The following is a 23,168-nucleotide window of genomic DNA, read 5'->3' as shown; positions in this document are numbered from 1 at the left end:
AAAAAAGTTTTACTTTTACCAGCGTTTATTTGATGTTTTTCAGTTTCATGTCAATGTAAAATATATAAACGAATTCCTAAATAAAATAAAAAGTCAGATACAGACAAGCATATTTGTGTTTATTTACATTTGTGTTTTAGGCTGTGGCCAATCGACTGTGGTGAGAAGCAGTTTGACCAATGGTTGCTGTAGACCGCAGTACATGTAGACCAATCGCGGCAGTGAGAAGGCGGGACTTCAACAGTGTGTTTAAAGCTGTAGAAATCCGCACAGACTGAGTAGCGACTGTAGAAAGAGACGCAGACGTGAAATAAATGCACACACATTTTTCACATCCCAAAAAGAGAACATGTCCGGTAAAAAGAGGACGTCTGGTCACCCTGCTTAACGAACCTGCACTTAGTCATTCCTGGTGTATAATTTTGATATGAAGGGCAAATTAAACAGTCAGTTTGGTCAATGTCCACTGACCAAATAAACCCATCAACTCTAATCAGGATTTCTACTGGCGCTTTCCAGCTGCTGGTCTTTTAACACAGGTTTAACTCAGTCTGATATTAAACGGTATATTTGCGCCATCTGCTGTTCAGTCCACCACATTACATCAGCGCGGTATTTTCCTCTTACAGCGTTTATCATTTTTAACATTTTAAATGATACTGATATTGTATTATTCAACCAATCATTTTAAATGCTTTTAAATGTATTAATAGTGGTGACTTTTTAACAGATGTTTTAAATTGAATTAAACTACATTAAATGAAATTAAACTGGTGATTTTTTGTTGATAGTTGTATAATTGTTATAATCAGAAAAGTGCTGGACACCACCAGGGCACTAGATAAATGATTAAATGCTGGCACTGAATATACAGTGATAAATAACACGTTTACCAGAAACAGAGACGCTACGACAAACATATGTCTGCCCTTACTGGAGTAACACTGGTGTAATTGGCGCTTTGTCGCCGTCTAGCGGCCAGAATCTGTAACTGACTGTAACTCTCATTAAAGAAATGACGAGGCTCGTTTCCTTTGACCCAGTGACTCTGCTGCTGCTGGAGGAACAAGAATAACCCTCTCGTATTGCAGATATTAGATCTATTATTTGATATTATAATAGTGGGATAAAATCCATAGTAGAGAATATTGTAACCTACAACTCGATGTCTTTTGTTCAGACGCTAGAGGGACCCCAGAGTGAGTTCAAAACAATGGGTCTATATGAAGCTGTTCAAAATAGTCATTTATAAATGATTCATCATTTTTATACAGGTAACAGCTCTCACTGTAACACAGAACAGAGGAAAACAACTCAACACACTTTTAATCAACAATTATAGGACTTCAGTGGTTTCAATGGTTAAAAATGTTTGAATGTTTTTTCTGGTCTTTCAGGCAGGAATTATCTTTAATTACTAAAGCAGAAGAAATCCTTACATAAATGAATAAGAAGAAAATGTAACAGCGTACACATCCTGCCCTACAGGAAACAGATGTAGAGCAGAAACCGCTTCCATTCTGGCTACTGAGTGCTGATTGACTGGTGAACTGATCTGCTTATCGGCTGGTCAGACTCACTGACGTCTTGAATTATGTCTCATAATTAATTAAAATGTGTGTTGAGCTGTTTTATGATGTACTGTGTCGAGAACGTGAGCAGTTATCTATATCAAAATGTAGGATCATTATTACTTTTGCACAAAAGCTCCGTACGGACCCCTTCATTTTAGACTTGCGGTTGAGCGCCCTATAGGGTCCGAACAAAACGGAGGGCATAATCAATTGCTTTATCCATTTAGAATAATGTGTAATAGTGTTGGTCATATAAAGTCCTCAGTATAGGGGGGTCGGGGGGTGGGGGTGGGGGGGGGGGTCTGATATTTCTTATCACTACAAGTTCTCTAGGATTGTATTAGCAAGCATGCTACTGCTTAGTCAGCCGAGTTGCCCCCCCCCCCCCCCCCCCTTTCATAGTGTGTTTTATCTAGTGGTAGTTGTTGTTTATTGCTTTATTATTTTTTTTTTAATCAATGGGCCAATTATCTGCTGATCTTGCACAAGGTTAGCTCGATAGCGGATAGCAAGTGCTGTTGGTATCAATTTTAAATGCCAGAGTAGCAACAATATTACATCAGTTTAACTTGCTAATGTTTAACATTTGATTAATACAAATAAATAGCAATACTTTATTCAGATAAAAACATCTCAGTAATAATCAATAAATATCTTTTCATACATTTTAATCTGGCATATAAGTATGACAGCTGTGTGAAGATGGGCAATTAATCACGTGCAATAGTTTAACCAATGGGACAGTTGGGGGGATAGGATGTGTCACTGCACCGGCCGGTCTGACCTACTTACACCTAGAAGAGTCTTTATACAAGGAAGCTGTTACTGACATATTGTGATCTCTCGATGGCCCTTCTTTCACGCGTCGTTCAGTTGGGTGTAGAGACTCTCGATATGTCAGGTAAGTATAAACTGTGCTTATAAAAATAATATTATAATTATGTTATATTACATAATGAATATATATATTAGAATAATCCATTTATGTATTATATATGTATGTAACAAAAAACAGACCGTTAACAAGTATTACACTAAGAGAGAAAAATATACTAAACAATAAATAGAATAAATAATAAGTTTAAAAAGTAATAAAGAGCTGTAATCAGAAATCTGTACTTGTACAGGTTTGAATACTGTAAATCAATATGTAGCCTGAGTAGACATCTATATACAAACTATTATGTACAGATATGATATAAACATTTATAGAAACTTAACATCTGTACAGCTGTGCAAATAATCATAGTGTAAATGGTAAGCATGTTATGTATCAGTACTTTGTTGAAGTTAAATCCAGTTTGGTTCAGTGAAATTTAGAAGTTCAGTTCAATTTTAGAATAGGTTTATAGATTTGGGTGTGAACCCTAACGTAACATTTACAGTTCTATTATTAAGCTTATATTTCACAATTGCACATTTCTGTGCCAAACTTCATGACAGTACATCAGTTATGAGAGAAAAAAAGTACATTTTAATAACAATAATAAGAATAAAAGTAGTTAAAATAGTAAAAAAAGGGGTTAAAAGTCATGTTTGCTGCCTTTCCTGATCTCAGTGTCTTCACCTCCTCCTCTTCCTCTGCTTAGGCATTGGCTCTCTGCTTGTATCCAGTTCAAAGTGAGGGGCGAAGCCTGTCCCAGTGGGTGAGCTGAAGACCTCTGCGATATGGACCTGTCCATCAGGCTGGACCTTCATACTCAGCGGCACTCCTCCCACAGACGCTGCTTTACTTCTCAGCCTAGCTGCAGGCTGTAAGGATGGAGATGTCCTGAAGGAGTTCTGAGCAGAGGGTCCACCACAGGACCAGCAGGGAGCTCTCTCTACCAGTGGAGCTGGTCTCTGGGACTGAGTCAGGAGCAGTGGGTGGACTGACAACAGTCTGAATCAAGAAGCACAAGAAGAAGATTCGGAACCTGATTGTTTTTGGACCTAAATCCACATCTACAGAGGAGCCTTACTACCTCTACTCTGAAGGAGGAGTCTATTAAATGAAGGAGGATCATGGATGAAGGGTTTCTAGGTTGTGCTGGTGTTTGGTTTACCTGCTGAGGAGTACTGACAGACTTGGAGATGCAGCCTGGGGCTCAACACCTATACTGAGATCTCTGGAGCTTCGGGCTTAGAAGCTCTACTTTTAGCTGCAGCCGCTTCCTCCAAGTACTCTCTCAGCCGTCTAGTAGGTACTAGTTTCCTCCTGAGGCCTTACTGACCTGCAGAAGAACGATTCCTCGAATCCTGAAACTAAAATATGAATATTTAATAATTATGTACAGTTAGAAAGTTTAGTCTACTTTAATAAAAATACACCTCAGAAGATAAATGTACCATTTCTGTAGATGTTTCTGTAGGAGACGTAGCTGCTGTTGCTTTCAAGAGCAGATCTGAAGAGCTTGTGTTATCAGAGGTGTAACTTTGATTGTGTTTACTTTTGAAATCTGGACTCAGAATTCTATCTGACATCAGCAGGTAATTATGACCTCAAGGATGGTTGAGGCCAAAATTTCTGCTGAGTGGTTGTCGACGCTTTCTCTCTAATTTCCCCAATTAGCTAATAAGCACTTAAGAATGATGCATAAAAGAATCCAGCTCCGTAGTCAATAGAAAGGCAGAGTACAACCTTTATTTCTGCATAAAGTGTACAAAGAAGAGTGAAGACTAAGGCACTACATGTGATGTGTTAGCCTGAGACAGACAGCACTTCCCCAAAGCAGTCTAAAAAGCAAGGCTCTGCCATTTACCTATATACCTTCCTTATCATGATGCGGTCACCCCTACGCATATTTTTTGTCATAATGTGTTTCGGCTGGCGGTGTCATGCTAAGGTCGTTGTGGCATAATACATACATTGAACATGTTAAATGCAGATAACGTATTTTCAAATACAAATAACCATCATTTCCCCCCTTTCGTAACTTTGTTACGAACAATGTATCAGGGTGATTAAATCAGTACATGTGAGTATAGTAACATAGTATCATATGATATATGATTATATGCGTACAGTCATTATTGAAAAAAAAAACACATCAGGTGGATACATAATGATTTAAAGAAAAACATTTAAAAAATATTTTAAAAATGATATATCTGCTGAAGCTTATTCATCCCCAGTTCGTAGCTTCCTGGAGAGGTCCCTTGCTCATGGTTTTTCTAGTTTCCTACTAATTGTGATATATGTTGGAGTAACCATCAATACTTGAGTCGATATAATGTATGAAAGAACACATCAACTCAGTCAAAATAATGTGGGTAAGTAAGCAACATACTAGTAACATAAGTAAACAATTCAAAGTCTTGTGAGCATAAGTAAACAACTTGAAATCTTGTGAATATATCATTTTCCCCCTAGGAACCACGATATACTGAACCACAACATACTATAAGCCAATCAAAGAGTCAGGCGATCAAGACCTTACAAGAAAACAGTCAGGAAAGTTGGTCCACGGGCTGTGGCAAGCCATCACAGGCTAAGAATGTGCAAGGAGATCACCTTAATGGCTCGTCAAAAGGACGGGCCCCGAAAATGATTTAGGCTTCATGTAGTAACGCCGCTCCCCAGAACAGACCACCATCCGACTGTAACATTAGCAGGTCCATCTGGCCAAGAATCTAAAGTTATAATCAAAGAATAAATCTGAATGAATGTTATAGTATGGTAGGCTAATGGGGAAACTTAGGACTTATGAATGGAAGTCATGGTAACATATTCAGAGTCATCATTTGGCCGAAAATCATCTGTGAATAGGTCATCATAGGATGAAATTGTGTAAAGGAGAGGTCGCGATCGTGGCAACAAAAAATAATCAGTGGGGCAGGAATGTAAATTGTATAGGCCTGCATACATTTCTTTGGACACAGATTTGTCAACCGCCCTAACTATAAGGCCTTGAATGCAAGGGATAACACAACAACCGCATAAGGCCAGTACAGATAGGCCCACTATCAGGTTTGACAGAATGGCAATGGTGAAGGCCTTCCATCTGCCAAACATGGACTCTAGCCATCCAGTTAGACTGGAGTCAACGCCGGAATTTTCAGCTAGTTCGTTTCAAAGACTCTTCAGGTATGAAAGAGCTTCAGTAATGCTCCCATCACTAGCAGTATGGTTTGGAATAATGGTACAACATGAATCACCGAACATAGCACATACTCCACCCCTTTCAGCTAAAAACATATCAAGTGCAACATGGTTTTGCCATGACATTAAAGAAGAAGCATGGAGTTGTTCGGCAATGGCAGACAGGGCATCATAGGATGGATTCAAAGCCTGCTGTGACTGGATCCCTAGCTTTAAACTCATCAGGGACCCCCCTTGGGACGCCAATCGCATTGATATAGACCTTATCATCAAAGCTTGATAGAGGAGTATCTCATCAAACTCTATGTTTAGGGGGAGTGGATGCTGGGCTTAAAACACCTTTGTTCAGTTCCTCTTGTGAGACCGGGACTAGTGTGAAGGGAACAATCAACATTACTCTAGCGCAAAGACCTGTCCAGCCATCATCTAGGGTAACATACAGCCAAGGGTCCCCACAAACCCAATATACGTCTGGGACAGAGACTTCATTATCTTTTAAAGCAAATAATGGGTGATTTGGTTGTACAAACTCAACAAATGTGTTGGTATGTTTTTCAAACATGCGCAATCCAGTTTGTGATGGTAAGACAGTTCTGTCTACCATCCAAATTCTTTCACAATTTCCAGTTCTTCAGCTCGGGACCTGTACCAGTTGGGGCGTAGGAACAATCAGGGAAAACAGTGCTATTAATCCAAGAGGCCAGCAAATTGGTTTGATTTCCAGTAACAACTGGTGTGGTCATTGGAGAGAAAATTGTCATGTTTTGATACTTGGAACAAAGGGCCTTACTCTGAAAATCATGGTACCATGAGTTACCCTTATACATCAGACACCAAAACGGGCACAGGTCGCGAGATGAGACATCAAGGTTGTTATTACATTCAGTTGAGTTAAATGGGACAGGCCAAATCAAGGGGTGTGAGCGTCCTTTAGCACAAACCACACAATTATCTTTTGTGAGAGAACGGACAGTGAAGGACATAAAGGACATCTAAACATTTGTGACCTGAAAGGAGAAGTTAACATTAGATTATGTTTTGAATGTGTTCAATAAGACTAGCCATTACATGTCTAGGCAACCTAAATGAAATAAGTTTGTTAGACACGTAGGATTGATTTTGGGCCTGTGGGCAAGGATACTTTGCTGATTCTTTCTTATGGGTTGACAAGATCAGGGGTAGGACAACAAGGATTGAAATGATTGTTAAAATCAACAGTGTCCCTCTTAGACCACAAAGTCCAGGTCACCGGAAAGGGTGCCATGGACGTCTACACGGTGTAAGCATGATGCTGGAAGGTGGCTGTGGATGCAGAGGCCACTGACGATCCAGAGGATGACTAGTAGGATGAAGAAGACTGATCAGAATACTGATGGTAGGTCAGGTCAAACAAAGGTCTGTCTTGTTGAGGAGGAAGTCTCTGATGCTTGGCACTCAATGGACGGGTATTGCGGTATTGAACCAATCCACACTCTGGCATCCACGCACACGTGGTCCAGGTGCAGAGAACAGCTCCGCTACCTGAGGAGATGGTGCAATACAACCAGACAGATCTACCTGGGTGCCTGGTATGGATCTCGAAACCTTTTCTAGTTGGTTGCTCTCCCAGGAGTTGTCTTATTCTCTTTAGTAGGCGGGAAGCAGTACTGGGCTTGGCGAAAATCTTGATGTAACCTGGGAAGTCGTGGGAGGGTGCGTCAAAGTTATTCAGTTGTGGCAAATTAATGGGCTGAGCAGTTGCCAGGTTTCTTCCTAGGGTGGATAAAGGAGATGCCGCCGCACAATCTACTCCTTCAAACACGTTGATATCACACTTGAAATCCAGGGTCGCTTAGGTTTTGGAGGAGGTATTAACCACTTCCCTTTTTACATAGGTTAGATGAGTTATGTCCTGCTATGGGTTTTAGGTGATGTTCACCTTCCATCTTGACAGCTGAACCTTAAAGACAAAAAAAAAATAATACTGTGCAGACATAAATGAAAAGAAACAGTGATTTAACAGTAATAATCGGGCTACACCTCAGTGTACTGCATGATAATACACTGAGCAGGATACGTAAGTCTAGCCTTCTCATAGAAGTGCTTGACAGCAGGAATAATGCAACTAAGCAAAATGAGAATAGTGACAATTGTAATGAAAATTTGAGGCAGCATTGACTGCCAATGCTGCGATTCTATCCAGGCCCACCAGGAGCTATCCTGTGGATCGATACTGGCTAGGTATTGATCACGACGCTTAGTCAATATATTCAATATACTTGTAAGGTTATCTACAATCCCATCTGGGTGGATGTAGGTACAACAATGGTTGCCAAACATTACACAGATATCTGCATTATCAGCCTTGGATGCATCATTCGTGAATCGTTTTGAGAGATAAAGTTTCTCAATGTCACTCAGCTTCCTGCAGCGAGTCAATGGTGTAGTTTAAGAAATGCTGTTGATTATACCATAGATAATTCAGTAAGGAACTGTTCATGACTTGTGCCCAGGAGAAGTGTTGTGGTGATACTAAGTCGATAGAATCCACGGGTGTATTCAGCGGAACATTAGTTGTTGGGCTAGCTGTGGGGGCTACGTCAGGGTTGACCAGAAAATTGGAATCAAATAAGATACCACTACCCGTTAGTGCTACAGGAGCACAACAACCATGCCAGTTAGGTGGGATGGTCTGTATGAGTCCAGTTTCATCACATATCCAGAAGATATTTGCAACAGGTAGGGTACCCCCAGTAAAATCCAACATGAAATTAGTGTCAGCCACAAAGGTGCGGTTGGCTTTGACAATGATCTTTCTGCCTACTGCATCATAGGCATGTGGGGTTCATACAAAGCTGGGCCATCCATGTGCTACTCAGGGTAGAGCAAAAGCAAAGTGGGTAAGTTTGGTCAGGTGCTACAATGTTAAATGGCAGTGATGTAGCTGGTCTTCTTAGCAAGAATGGATCACATTTGTCTATGTTGTCATCCATTTGACGAGGATCCATTTAGTGCAACAGGCAACGTAGGATACACTTTTTCTCGGAGGTGTCTCCGATCCCTACACATACTTACACTAGTGAGTGATGCTACCTGTGGTTTTAGTCTTAAATTATGACATGCTATACAAGGTTGGTTAGTAAATGGTTTAGCAGAAAACTGAAGGTATTGGTACAGCACACTGTGCCATCCTCCATCAGGGATGACCATGGTGTCTGGGTCAATGGTTACTACCGTGTCCGTTGACGTAGGACCTTCCAGAACATTCTGCAGGACCTATACATGTGGTTTTGAGGAATCCTTTACACCACACCTTCAGTGGTCTGCCATTGTTCTATAATTATTATACGGTCCAAAGGATCCCTACCTTGGTTAGGTCGCCATGTTAGGTTCTGTTTATCCATGTTCTTTGCCCAGGGGCCCTATTTCGTCTATGTTTTGACTCGATATTGCCAGTGTTTGGTCGAATACTGGTGATTGATATTTCAGCAAAATCTCCAGCTAAGAAGTACAGCAAGACAATCCATACGTTTACTTCCATATGTTTGTTTTGTTTCTGCTCAGTTCTCAACCCTCCTTATCTCAAAATTTTGGATAATGCTCAATTTCTTCACCTGGAAAGCGACGAGGGCCCCTACGTATGGCCCGACCATTAATCAGGACTGGTGAGAGGGGATTTCTTAGAGAATGGTGAGCAGATGTAAGTGCACGATTACCTAGCTGCTGTCTGAGTCTTCAGATTGTGGTTGCTGTCTGGTCATGCTTTCTCACTTCTGTCATTCGGCGAGGGAGCTACCAGCGGGGCTTCACCTGGTTCTGCTTCGGCTTGTGGTGCTGTGGGCTGAGCCGGCTGATCCACCAGTTTGGTCAACTCAGGTGCTCTGGAACAATGATTCATGTGATACTAGTGAGGACGTCCTTCTACTTTCAGAGCGGTTGGGGTAGTTAATATTATCTTGAACAGTCCCTCGCGTCTAGGTGTACTCCACTTTCTTTTGAAAGTCTTAATGTACACCAGGTCACCAGGCAGCACCTCTTTGATGGATTCATCTAAGGAAAGCATCTACCCAATTGATCTTGTCTCCGTTGTCCATAATGATCTTAGCTATCTTGTCCTTCAACATGCCATTGTATCTTTCTACAAGACCTTGACTCTGGGGATGATAAACACATCCCAGTCTCTGTTTCACTCATAATGCTTGAGTGAGGTAGTGGATAGTGGAGTTGACAAAATGGGGCCCGTTGTCCGAGCTGATTTTGTCTGGGATTCCGAATCTGGGAATCACATCCCTCAGTAAAAATTTGGCAAATGCGGCTACTGAGGCATGACGTGTGGCAGTGGCTTCTGCCCATTGCTTCTGCTCATTGCCCAAACGTCAATGATCATGATGATGTGCCTGCACTTTTTAACTTCGGTTCCCATGTCCACATAATCCATCATGATGTGTCTGAATGGACCATCGGGAGTGGGAATGTGTCCTAAAGGTGCTGTAAATGATTTTCTGTAGTTGTAGCCAATACAGACTGTACAATTGGACAAAAAATGATCTACTGTTGGGACTAGGTAAGGTGACCACCAGTCCCTTTTGGTTTCTGTCAAAATATCTTTTCTCTGCTTATGGGCTGGCCCATGGGCATCCGAAATAAGTGTTGTTAGCAGCTTACAAGGAGCCAGGAACAGTCCATTGGGACCATACCATAGGCAATACACTAGCACTGTCCTGGGCTTCTTTTAAGCTAGTGAGATCAGCTATGTAGGTTTGCTGGTCATCAGGGATGCTGTATTCCCTGCCAAGTGGTCCTACGGGGCACTGTAGGACGGAAGAGGCTGCCTCTTTAGCCTGCTGATCAGCAAAATTGTTTCCCCTAGTGACTACAGAATTGTCTTATGGCTTGCACATTTGACTATAGCTAGTTTTGAAGGCATCTGAATGGCTTCTAACAGATTAAAAATGGCCTCCCCATGTGCTATTTGGGTCCCATCAGCTCTTACAAAACCCCTTTGGGCCAATATTGACCCATACAGATGACAGACTCCATAGGCATAGGCTGAGTCTGTGAATATGGTGCACCTTTTACCGCCTGCTATTTGACAGGCTGTGGTGACAACACAGAAACAAGAACCATCAACAAATAGAGTTTGCTCTGTGTCTGGGAAAGGATCACTGTACATGTTTTCTCTTGGTTTCAGGAATGTGGAGGTTAGCACCTCACAGTCATGTGGGGTTCCCTCATCAGGTGTGGTCAGTCTTTCTGCTGGGTTGACCCTATTACACTTGTGAATGGTCAATTCTGGTGCAGAAAGTATGATGTGATACCCAGTTCGTCTAGCATTAGTTAGAACAAATGAGGTAGAAGTTAACAACGAATGCAATGCATGGTTGGTGTACAGATCAACTTTGTGACCTTTAGTGATAGAAGTGGCCTTTTCACAAGCAAAGGCTGCGGCAGCCAAGCCTTGGTAACATGGGGGCATGCCTTGTTCAATTTTTTGGTTGCTACGAAGAGTTGGAAAGGTTTAGAGTAGTCTGGAATTGCTAACGCTGGAGCAGTACACAAGTCCATTTTGATAGCCTCAAAGGCTAGCAATGCTTCCTCATCCCATTCTAATTGTCCTTTCAAGTTTTGTTGACCTGCCGCTCGAATTAGCCTCCTTAGAGAAGATGTTTTCAGAGATCAATTGTCTACTATAGCCTGCCATACCTAAAAAGGTTAGCATTTCAGAGACTTAATCCCATTGTAAGCCGCTGCACTAAGTGAATATTGTTGTTGATGCGACAGACGAGCATTTGGTTTTACTGGAATTTCGTCTTTACCTCCTGATGTCACTAGGCCTATGTCAGTGTCATGTGTTGTCCATAGTCTTTGTGGGACTTTAGCTAAAATGTCCTTCTGTTCTTGGGTGAGTGTGTACTGACCGGCTGTGAGTGTTCGGTCAACAAAGACCTCTGCAATTGTTCTATCAACTGACTTTACAGCTATCTTGCAATAGGACCCATCGGCTGACCTATGTATGAACCTATTGTCAGTTTTTACCCAATTGACTTCTCTGCATGCCTTCATCATAGGTCCTAGGTCTTGAGGTTGGCTGTCTTGCTGCAGCTGCCACTCCTTGGTGACCGATAAAGATGTCTCATGTAGTGAGGAGAATGTTGGAGTCTTGCATGTTCTGTGCCCATGCTGCATCATATTCAGTGTTGGTGTTCGTTGGATCATAATACAGTGTGCAGTGGAGGTCATCCATCACATCAGTCATGTTTGGCCATACTGCCTTGATCCAGGTCTTCCAGCTGTTGAAGTTGTTCAGCAGGTTTGGTTCCATCAGTTTAAGCCAGTACACTGTGGGTTGCTCAGGGCCTTGCTCAATTTTAGTCATCAGCATTTGCAATGTGTTTGGTGGAAGTTCAACCATCACCCCATCCGGGGTGCATTTGATGTTGGCATTCAATTTGCATAATATATCTCTTCCCAACAAATTCACTGGAGTTGAATGTGAATACAAAATTGGCATAACAATGGTTTGGGTGTCTAAAGTCAATTCCAGTGGTTCAGTGAAAGTTAAGACTTGTGTTTTCCCAGAGAATCCTTGAGTCCTTGATCCAGGGGGAGTTGAGCTCCTTCAGGGCCAATCACTGAGTATGCAGCTCCAGTGTCCACTAGAAATGATGTTTTTTGTTAACCATTTATTGAGAGTTTTATTCTTGGCTCTCCAGTTGCAGATGCTGAAGCGGTCAATTGCAGATACTCCCCCTTAGGATTCTCTAGGCCCCATCAATACCAATCTTGATTTGGTACTGACCCATTTGGGCAGACACAGCTTATGTGAACTGGTTGTCCACATGTCCAGCATTCATACTGGGGTTGTCTTGATGGAGTTGTTTGAACTGGTTGTTGCACTGGGAGGTTAGCAGCTTCGGGTCTGCCACCCATCATTGGTGCATAGTAGTGTGGCCTACCTCCTCTTGATCCTCTATTTCCTTGTCCTCTTCCTCTTCCTCTATGGCCACGACTTCCTCCGCCAACATAGAAATTTATGGGAGTCATGAAAGGTGTGCTAACATTTGGAGGCATGTTCATTTGTTGATTTGGCATTGTCATGGCTGGTGAAGTCATTTGAGGCTGTTGTGTGGCCACTACAGTTTGTGTGGTACCAGTCATCAGAACTGGGTTGGGTTGAGTCATGGCTGGTTGGGTTAATACTGCAGCTTGATAAGCTGGGTCAGCTTTTTCTTCTTTCTTTGGCTTTTCCTTTTTCTTTAGTTCAGTCAGTTGTGCTTTTAGTAGAAGGACAGTCAATTTCTCCAGGCTTTCTTAGTCTTGCTCTTTCTTTTTCCTGTGTCTCTCCACATGATGAACTACATGGTCTTTAAAGGTTTGCCACGGCATGCTACTTAGCCCTACAACGCCCTCTTAAGGCCTCTTGTACTTCTTGGGGCAGGCTCTTCTTCAACATCATTTGGAAAAACTTGCGATTGGTCTGTGTCTGGTTCCAGGCAGATCCTGTTTCTTCTAGCCACCTTCTCTGGAAATTACTGATGTGTTCATTGATGCACACTTCTGGTTTCAGCTCCATGGCTTCCAATTGTCCTGGATCCATGTTGGACGGATACTTGTTTCTGATGGCATTCCAAATAATTTCTGTACCTGTCAGCTGAGGTTTCATCATAGTAGTTTCTTGTTACCAGGTCTGGTTCCCCTGCCAGTGTGAAGATGTCCTCCATCTTTGCTTTACCTATGGTTTGGGAAAGGATTGCTTTCAAATCTCCTACGGCCAATTTATGGCCTGCAGTGCGTTCTTCAAAGGCTGTGATCCACTTTGTCATTCTTTTGTGAATCATTTCTTGTGCACAGACTGTTTAGTGTCAGCTTGGGTGGAGTTGGAGAGACTACCGCTGGGTCTTTCAGCCCCCCTCTCGGGCTGGATCACTTCTTCTCTGGATGGACATGGAGTTGGAGTCCTAGAGTGTCCCTCAGAGGCTGCAGGCATGCTTGCGGGGTCTGGTTGATCTTTGACTTTGAACTTGACCATGCCTTGCATTTCCATCTTCATATCAGCTTCAGTCCAAGTGGTCACTTCAAGTGGGCACTGTGTTGCAGTTGGTTCTTTGTCCTTGGAGCCTGGAGCATATGGGGGTGGTCGCTCACTCTTGAGTTCAGGATACAGTCTGGGTCCTTTTGATTGGTCCCCATGTTGCTTGTACAGCTTTTCTTTTTCTTTCAAAAGTGTGGCTTGTTCCATGAAGGCTTTGAGAATGGCCATACATCTTTGTTGTTTGGTGTGCTTTTTCTTGGACGAAACCACCTTCTTTCCTTCCAGGTCTGCAACTGTTTGGCACAGGTCTTCATCAAAGGTTCCTCTCTTGGGCCACTGCTGTGTGAGGTTCTTTGTGAGCTTGTTCCATTTACACATGGTTCTCTTTAATTCTACCCCTGGAGCTTTTCCTGAGGCTGCCACTAAGTCTATGGGAGATGGTTCCTTTTTTTCTATCTTTGAAACTTGTGATCCCATCATGTGTGTCATTATGTGATAGAGGTTGTGTATTAAGTAAATTGTTTGGGTGCTTCTTAAGGATCGCAAGTTGGCCGTGCATGAATTCTAGGTGGGTGCAAGTTAACCTGTGGGTGGATGCGAGGTGAGTCAGTCCAATGGTCAAAGCCTCTAGGTGGAGTTCTCTTTGTCTCTTCTCCTCCTTGGTTTCAGCCAGGAAAGGGTTTGCTATCTGCTCTCTCTCTCTCTCTCTCTGTCCCCTGTGGGTCACTGGAGACCTGATAAAACATGTTATGTTTAGCATGTTCCTTTTTTCCTTCTTTCTTTCAGTTATGTTATAGCATAGCCTAGCTTAAGGTTAATTTTACTGCTTCGATCCCTACCTGTTCTTCAAGTATACAAGTGGAGTTTATAACTAACAGGGAAAGCATTTTTGGGTAAGGTATAAAGTGGTCTGGCCTACGGTCTCTATACATTTTTATGGCCTTTTCATGCTTGGTCAATCACGAAGGAATATGTCCCTGTATTGACTTTTCTGTCTGCAACTCTGGGGGCCAGAGACGCTGCCCCATTCCAACTAACTTCAGCATCCCAATTGGATTAAAGCCATCTGCCAAAATCATTGTCGCGGAGCCACGCTCCCACAAAACAGTGCATGTGGTGACTGACAGGTAGACCTGTAGCTCCCTAAACTGTGTATCCTGAATGTCTGCTGCCACAGATATTGGTTCAAATGATCCCCATAGCAAGTTCTCTAACCCCAATGTGACTCCTGTTGTGCTAGAACAGGTTAGAAGTAAATGTAAAACAGGAGTCAGCAGGCTTGAGGTCCAGAAACACCTAATTCTCTCAGTTAACCTGAGGTGTGGAATAACCTCTTCAGCAAGGTCCAAGTTAAACCAGTCAGTTAACAACCATAATTTATGATTAACCAGCCATGTTGACTGCCAGCGCTTAGTACCTTGTTTCTATATGTTCTCTCTAGCCAGAAATTAGTTCTGATTCCCTGCATCTAAGCTAGAAGCAATGCACTATCCATGGTATAGTCTTGCTCAACAGGGTAAGTACAACTCTACACACACACACACAACTTGGTGTGTTCTAACACAATCCAGTTCCTTGAATTAACTTGATCTGCATAAATGTTACCAACATCTATCAATCATGTTTAGTATTCCCTTCACACTCATGCATTATACCCTACAGTCACCTCTAAAATTGCTCAAGGTCACTGCTGCGTGTTATACTTTACAGTCACTTTTAGAATTGCTCAAGGTCACTGCTACATGTGACCTTCACAGCTACCTCCTTTACTACTTCAACATACAACAGCCAACACTCTCTATTTTTAAAACAGGTGCTCACTAACCATCATCACAACTTACTATATGTTCATTATACCACCTATAACATACATTCTGAGGTTTTTAGCTACAATTGACATAGGATACATGCTAGTCTTGCTGGCTTAGGCCTTTGGGCCTGTAAAGTTAGTTCTGGTTCCATATATCTCTATTTACCGATATCCAGGAAATTTTCAGATTATGCTACATTACTTTATTCCCTTTCCTAATACATGTTAGGATCTTAATAACAACATGGACAAAGGTCCCCAAAGCTATTATATCAATAGAGACCACAGTATAAGAAATAATAACATGGCCTGTGTCTCCCATTATCTTTTTAGTTTTTTCTTTCAAACTTTGACAAACATTCTAAAACATTCTAAATAGGAAAAAAAGGACAGTAAACACTGCAAATAAAAAGATGCATGCACCATACAACACTTAAGGCAAACAAAACCACGTAACATATTCTCTGATACCAATACTATTTGTGCATTTTATTTTCCTCTTTAGGCCTTTTTCTCTTTAATGGCTTTATTTCTGAGGGTTGTTCCCTTTTTTAAACCCTTTTCTCTTTTCTCTCTACCAGCTTCTCTTTATACCATTTTATTATCACTTTTTATTTGGTTTTCTGAAAAGTTATACTCCTTTTTCTGAGGTTTTCTAGAAGTTATTTAATTTTGATTTAGTTTTCTAATAACATTTATCAGCATTTCTCATTGATTCGGAGCCAGATATACTGACAGCTGAACGCCACTGAAACCTGTGGACAGCCAGGCCCTATGAGCAGATTTTTGGATACAAAGATCAGCTTACCTTGAAAGATGAAGGGCGCGTGCTGAAGGACAGGAGGACAGGAACAGGCCAGGCACAGGAGCAGGCAACGTTAGACAGACAGGACGCAAGGCGCGTAGAGCGAAGCCAACCAACGGGCCACCATTAATGTCGGCGCTTTCCCTCTAATTTCCCCAATTAGCTAATAAGCACTTAAGAATGATGCATAAAATAATCCAGCTCTGTAGTCCATAGAAAGGCAGAGTACAGCCTTTATTTCTGCATAAAATGTACAAAGAAGAGTGAAGACTAAGGCACTACATGTAATGCGTTAGCCTGAGACAGCCAGCACTTCCCCAAAGCAGTCTAAAAAGCATGGCTCTGCCTGTGCTTTATATACCTTCCTTATCATGATGCGCTCATCCCTACACATTTTTTTTTGTCATAATGTGTTTCGGTTGGGTCTGCTTATGTCCAGGTCAAAAGCCCCTTACTCATTAACCTAGGTACTTTTGCATTCGCTTATGTCTTGTGAATTTAAACTTCTTTTTTTTTTTAAGTCCTTTGACACCTGCAGGGCCATTTGTGCTGACTCTTGCTGAGAACTGAGAAGTTTGGACACTTTCCAAATAAGTCAATAAAGTCAATACATGTTTGGAAACTGTTTGATATGATATGACCTTTTACAAAGTTGCAGAAAAATAGACAGCGAGCCAGACAACGCTGTAGATTGACAGACCCTTGATGGAACCTGTAAGACAAAAAAAGTCAATCATGAATGATGACCTAACTCTTACACACTTGCAATCAGACAGATATCGAGTCACACACACCATTGCAATGGACAGACCCTTGTTTGATGGATCCACCATTAGGAAGGAGGGGGGGGTCCTGGAGTCCTGAAAGCCTGTAAGACAACAAAGAAAGTCAATACATGTATAGAAACTGAATGATCACCTACCTGTTAGACAGTAGCAAACAGATAGACAGCGAGCCATACACAGTGGCAGATGGATGGACCCTTGATGGACAGATGCACTATCAGGGAGGGAAGGGGTATTGGCATCCTCAGAACCTGAAAGACAACAAAGACAGTTAATACAGGTTTTGAAACGGAAAGATCACTTACCTTTTACACAGTTGCAGAACAATAAACAGTGAGCCAGACACAGCTGCAAATGGACAGATTGATGGTGGCTGGATCTACGGTCAGGGAGTGAGTGGCTCTGAAGGTCCTAAACGTGTAAGACAAAAAAAAACGTCAATACATGTATAGAAATTGATTGATGACCAAACTCTTTCACACTTGCAGTCAGATAGTTAGCGAGTCACACACACCATTGCAATGGACAGACCCTTGTTTGATGGATCCACCATTTGGAAGGAGAGGGGTGTCCTGAAGTCCTGAAAGCCTGTAAGACAACAAAGAAAGTCAATACATGTATAGAAACTGAATGATCACCTACCTGTTAGACAGTAGCAAACAGATAGACAGCGAGCCATACACAGTGGCAGATGGATGGACCCTTGATGGACAGATGCACTATCAGGGAGGGAGGAGGTAATGGCATCCTCAGAACCTGAAAGACAACAAAGACAGTCAATACAGGTTTTGAAACGGAAAGATCACTTACCTTTTACACAGTTGCAGAACAATAGACAGTTAGCCAGACACAGCTGCAGATGGACAGATTGATGGTGGCTGGATCTACGGTCAGGGAGTGAGTGGCTCTGAAGGTCCTACACGTGTAAGACAAAAAAAAACGTCAATACATGTATAGAAATTGATTGATGACCAAACTCTTTCACACTTGCAGTCAGATAGTTAGCGAGTCAAACACACCATTGCAATGGACAGACCCTTGTTTGATGGATCCACCATTAGGAAGGAGGGGGGGGTCCTGGAGTCCTGAAAGCCTGTAAGACAACAAAGAAAGTCAATACATGTATAGAAACTGAATGATCACCTACCTGTTAGACAGTAGCAAACAGATAGACAGCGAGCCATACACAGTGGCAGATGGATGGACCCTTGATGGACAGATGCACTATCAGGGAGGGAAGGGGTATTGGCATCCTCAGAACCTGAAAGACAACAAAGACAGTTAATACAGGTTTTGAAACGGAAAGATCACTTACCTTTTACACAGTTGCAGAACAATAGACAGTTAGCCAGACACAGCTGCAGATGGACAGATTGATGGTGGCTGGATCTACGGTCAGGGAGTGAGTGGCTCTGAAGGTCCTAAACGTGTAAGACAAAAACAAATGTCAATACATGTATAGAAATTGATTGATGACCAAAATCTTACACACTTGCAGTCAGATAGATATCGAGTCACACACACCATTGCAATGGACAGACCCTTGTTTGATGGATCCACCATTTGGAAGGAGAGGGGTGTCCTGAAGTCCTGAAAGCCTGTAAGACAACAAAGAAAGTCAATACATGTATAGAAACTGAATGATCACCTACCTGTTAGACAGTAGCAAACAGATAGACAGCGAGCCATACACAGTGGCAGATGGATGGACCCTTGATGGACAGATGCACCATCAGGGAGGGAAGAGGTAATGGCATCCTCAAAACCTGAAAGACAACAAAGACAGTCAATACAGGTTTTGAAACGGAAAGATCACTTACCTTTTACACAGTTGCAGAACAATAGACAGTGAGACAGACACAGCTGCAGATGGACAGATTGATGGTAGCTGAATCTACGGTCAGTGAGGGAAAGGCTCAGAAGGTCCTGAACATGTAAGACAAAAAAAAAAGTCAATACATGTATAGAAATTGATTGATGACCAAACTCTTACACACTTGCAGTCAGATAGTTAGCGAGTCACACACACTATTGCAATGGACAGACCCTTGTTTGATGGATCCACCATTTGGAAGGAGAGGGGTGTCCTGAAGTCCTGAAAGCCTGTAAGAAAACAAAGAAACCAAAACTCTTACACACTTGCAGTCAGATAGTTAGCGAGTCGAACACACCATTGCAATGGACAGATCCTTGTTTGATGGATCCACCATTAGGAAGGAGGGGGGGGTCCTGGAGTCCTGAAAGCCTTTAAGACAACAAAGAAAGTCAATACATGTATAGAAACTGAATGATCACCTGCCTGTTAGACAGTAGCAAACAGATAGACAGCGAGCCATACACAGTGGCAGATGGATGGACCCTTGATGGACAGATGCACTATCAGGGAGGGAAGGGGTATTGGCATCCTCAGAACCTGAAAGACAACAAAGACAGTCAATACAGGTTTTGAAACGGAAAGATCACTTACCTTTTACACAGTTGCAGAACAATAGACAGTGAGTCAGACACAGCTGCAGATGGACAGATTGATGGTGGCTGAATCTACGGTCAGTGAGGGAGGGGCTCAGAAGGTCCTGAACCTGTAAGACAAAAAAAAAAGTCAATACATGTATAGAAACTGAATGATCACCTACCTGTTAGACAGTAGCAAACAGTAAGACAGCGAGCCCTACACAGTGGCAGATGGATGGACCCTTGATAGACAGATGCACCATCAGGGAGGGAAGGGGTAAAGGCATCCTCGGAACCTGTAAGACAACAAAGAAAGTCAATACATGTATAGAAACTGAATGATCACCTACCTGTTGTCACCTAATGGCAACCTCAGAACCTGAAAGACAACAAAGACAGTCAATACAGGTTTTGAAACGGAAAGATCACTTACCTTTTACACAGTTGCAGAACAATAGACAGTTAGCCAGACACAGCTGCAGATGGACAGATTGATGGTGGCTGGATCTATGGTCAGGGAGTGAGTGGCTCTGAAAGTCCTAAACGTGTAAGAAAAAAAAAAAACGTCAATACATGTATAGAAATTGATTGATGACCAAACTCTTACACACTTGCAGTCAGATAGATATCGAGTCACACACACCATTGCAATGGACAGACCCTTGTTTGATGGATCCACCATTTGGAAGAAGAGGGGTGTCCTGAAGTCCTGAAAGCCTGTAAGACAACAAAGAAAGTCAATACATGTATAGAAACTGAATGATCACCTACCTGTTAGACAGAAGCAAACAGATAGATAGTGAGCCGTACACAGTGGCAGATGGATGGACCCTTGATGGACAGATGCACCATCAGGGAGGGAAGGGGTAAAGGCATCCTCGGAACCTGAAAGACAACAAAGACAATCAATACAAGTTTTGAAACAGAAAGATCACTTACCTGTTGTCACCTAATGGCAACCTCAGAACCTGAAAGACAACAAAGACAGTCAATACAGGTTTTGAAACGGAAAGATCACTTACCTTTTACACAGTTGTAGAACAACAGACAGTGAGCCAGACACAGCTACAGATGGACAGATTGATGGTGGCTGAATCTATGGTCAGTGAGGGAGGGGCTCAGAAGGTCCAGAACCTGTAAGACAAAAAAAAAGTCAATACATGTATAGAAACTGAATGATCACCTACCTGTTAGACAGTAGCAAACAGTAAGACAGCGAGCCATACACAGTGGCAGATGGATGGACCCTTGATAGACAGATGCACCATCAGGGAAGGAAGGGGTAAAGGCATCCTCGGAACCTGTAAGACAACAAAGAAAATCAATACATGTATAGAAACTGAATGATCACCTACCTGTTGTCACCTAATGGCAACCTCAGAACCTGAAAGACAACAAAGACAGTCAATACAGGTTTTGAAACGGAAAGATCACTTACCTTTTTAGTGAGGGAGGGGCTCAGACGGTCCTGAACCTGTAAGACAAAAAAAAAGTCAATACATGTATAGAAACTGAATGATCACCTACCTGTTAGACAGTAGCAAACAGTAAGACAGCGAGCCCTACACAATGGCAGATGGATGGACCCTTGATAGACAGATGCACCATCAGGGAGGGAAGGGGTAAAGGCATCCTCGGAACCTGTAAGACAACAAAGAAAATCAATACATGTATAGAAACTGAATGATCACCTACCTGTTGTCACCTAATGGCAACCTCAGAACCTGAAAGACAACAAAGACAGTCAATACAGGTTTTGAAACGGAAAGATCACTTACCTTTTAGTGAGGGAGGGGCTCAGAAGGTCCTGAATCTGTAAGACAAAAAAAAAAAAGTCAATACATGTATAGAAACTGAATGATCACCTACCTGTTAGACAGTAGCAAACAGATAGATAGTGAGCCGTACACAGTGGCAGATGGATGGACCCTTGATGGACAGATGCACCATCAGGGAAGGAAGGGGTAAAGGCATCCTCGGAACCTGTAAGACAACAAAGAAAATCAATACATGTATAGAAACTGAATGATTACCTACCTGTTGTCACCTAATGGCAACCTCAGAACCTGAAAGACAACAAAGACAGTCAATACAGGTTTTGAAACGGAAAGATCACTTACCTTTTACACAGTTGCAGAACAATAGACAGTGAGCCAGACACAGCTGCAGATGGACAGATTGATGGTGGCTGGATCTACGGTCAGGGAGTGAGTGGCGCTGAAGGTCCTAAACGTGTAAGACAAAAAAAAACGTCAATACATGTATAGAAATTGATTGATGACCAAACTCTTTCACACTTGCAGTCAGATAGTTAGCGAGTCACACACACCATTACAATGGACAGACCCTTGTTTGATGGATCCACCATTTGGAAGGAGAGGGGTGTCCTGAAGTCCTGAAAGCCTGTAAGACAACAAAGAAAGTCAATACATGTATAGAAACTGAATGATCACCTACCTGTTAGACAGTAGCAAACAGATAGATAGTGAGCCGTACACAGTGGCAGATGGATGGACCCTTGATGGACAGATGCACCATCAGGGAGGGAAGGGGTAAAGGCATCCTCGGAAACAGAAAGACCACAAAGACAATCAATACAAGTTTTGAAACAGAAAGATCACTTACCTTTTACACAGTTGCAGAACAATAGACAGTTAGCCAGACACAGCTGCAGATGGACAGATTGATGGTGGCTGGATCTACGGTCAGGGAGTGAGTGGCTCTGAAGGTCCTAAATGTGTAAGAAAAAAAAAAAAACATCAATACATGTATAGAAATTGATTGATGACCAAACTCTTACACACTTGCAGTCAGATAGTTAGCGAGTCACACACACCATTGCAATGGACAGACCCTTGTTTGATGGATCCACCATTTGGAAGGAGAGGGGTGTCCTGAAGTCCTGAAAGCCTGTAAGACAACAAAGAAAGTCAATACATGTATAGAAACTGAATGATCACCTACCTGTTGTCACCTAATGGCAACCTCAGAACCTGAAAGACAACAAAGACAGTCAATACAGGTTTTGAAACGGAAAGATCACTTACCTTTTAGTGAGGGAGGGGCTCAGAAGGTCCTGAATCTGTAAGACAAAAAAAAAAGTCAATACATGTATAGAAACTGAATGATCACCTACCTGTTAGACAGTAGCAAACAGATAGATAGTGAGCCGTACACAGTGGCAGATGGATGGACCCTTGATGGACAGATGCACCATCAGGGAGGGAAGGGGTAAAGGCATCCTCGGAACCTGAAAGACAACAAAGACAATCAATACAAGTTTTGAAACAGAAAGATCACTTACCTGTTGTCACCTAATGGCAACCTCAGAACCTGAAAGACAACAAAGACAGTCAATACAGGTTTTGAAACGGAAAGATCACTTACCTTTTACACAGTTGTAGAACAACAGACAGTGAGCCAGACACAGCTACAGATGGACAGATTGATGGTGGCTGAATCTATGGTCAGTGAGGGAGGGGCTCAGAAGGTCCAGAACCTGTAAGACAAAAAAAAAGTCAATACATGTATAGAAACTGAATGATCACCTACCTGTTAGACAGTAGCAAACAGTAAGACAGCGAGCCATACACAGTGGCAGATGGATGGACCCTTGATAGACAGATGCACCATCAGGGAAGGAAGGGGTAA

Source organism: Salminus brasiliensis, chromosome 12, assembly GCF_030463535.1.
Source record: "Salminus brasiliensis chromosome 12, fSalBra1.hap2, whole genome shotgun sequence".
Taxonomy (NCBI): Eukaryota; Metazoa; Chordata; class Actinopteri; order Characiformes; family Bryconidae; genus Salminus; species Salminus brasiliensis.
This window is presented reverse-complemented; position numbering follows the sequence as displayed.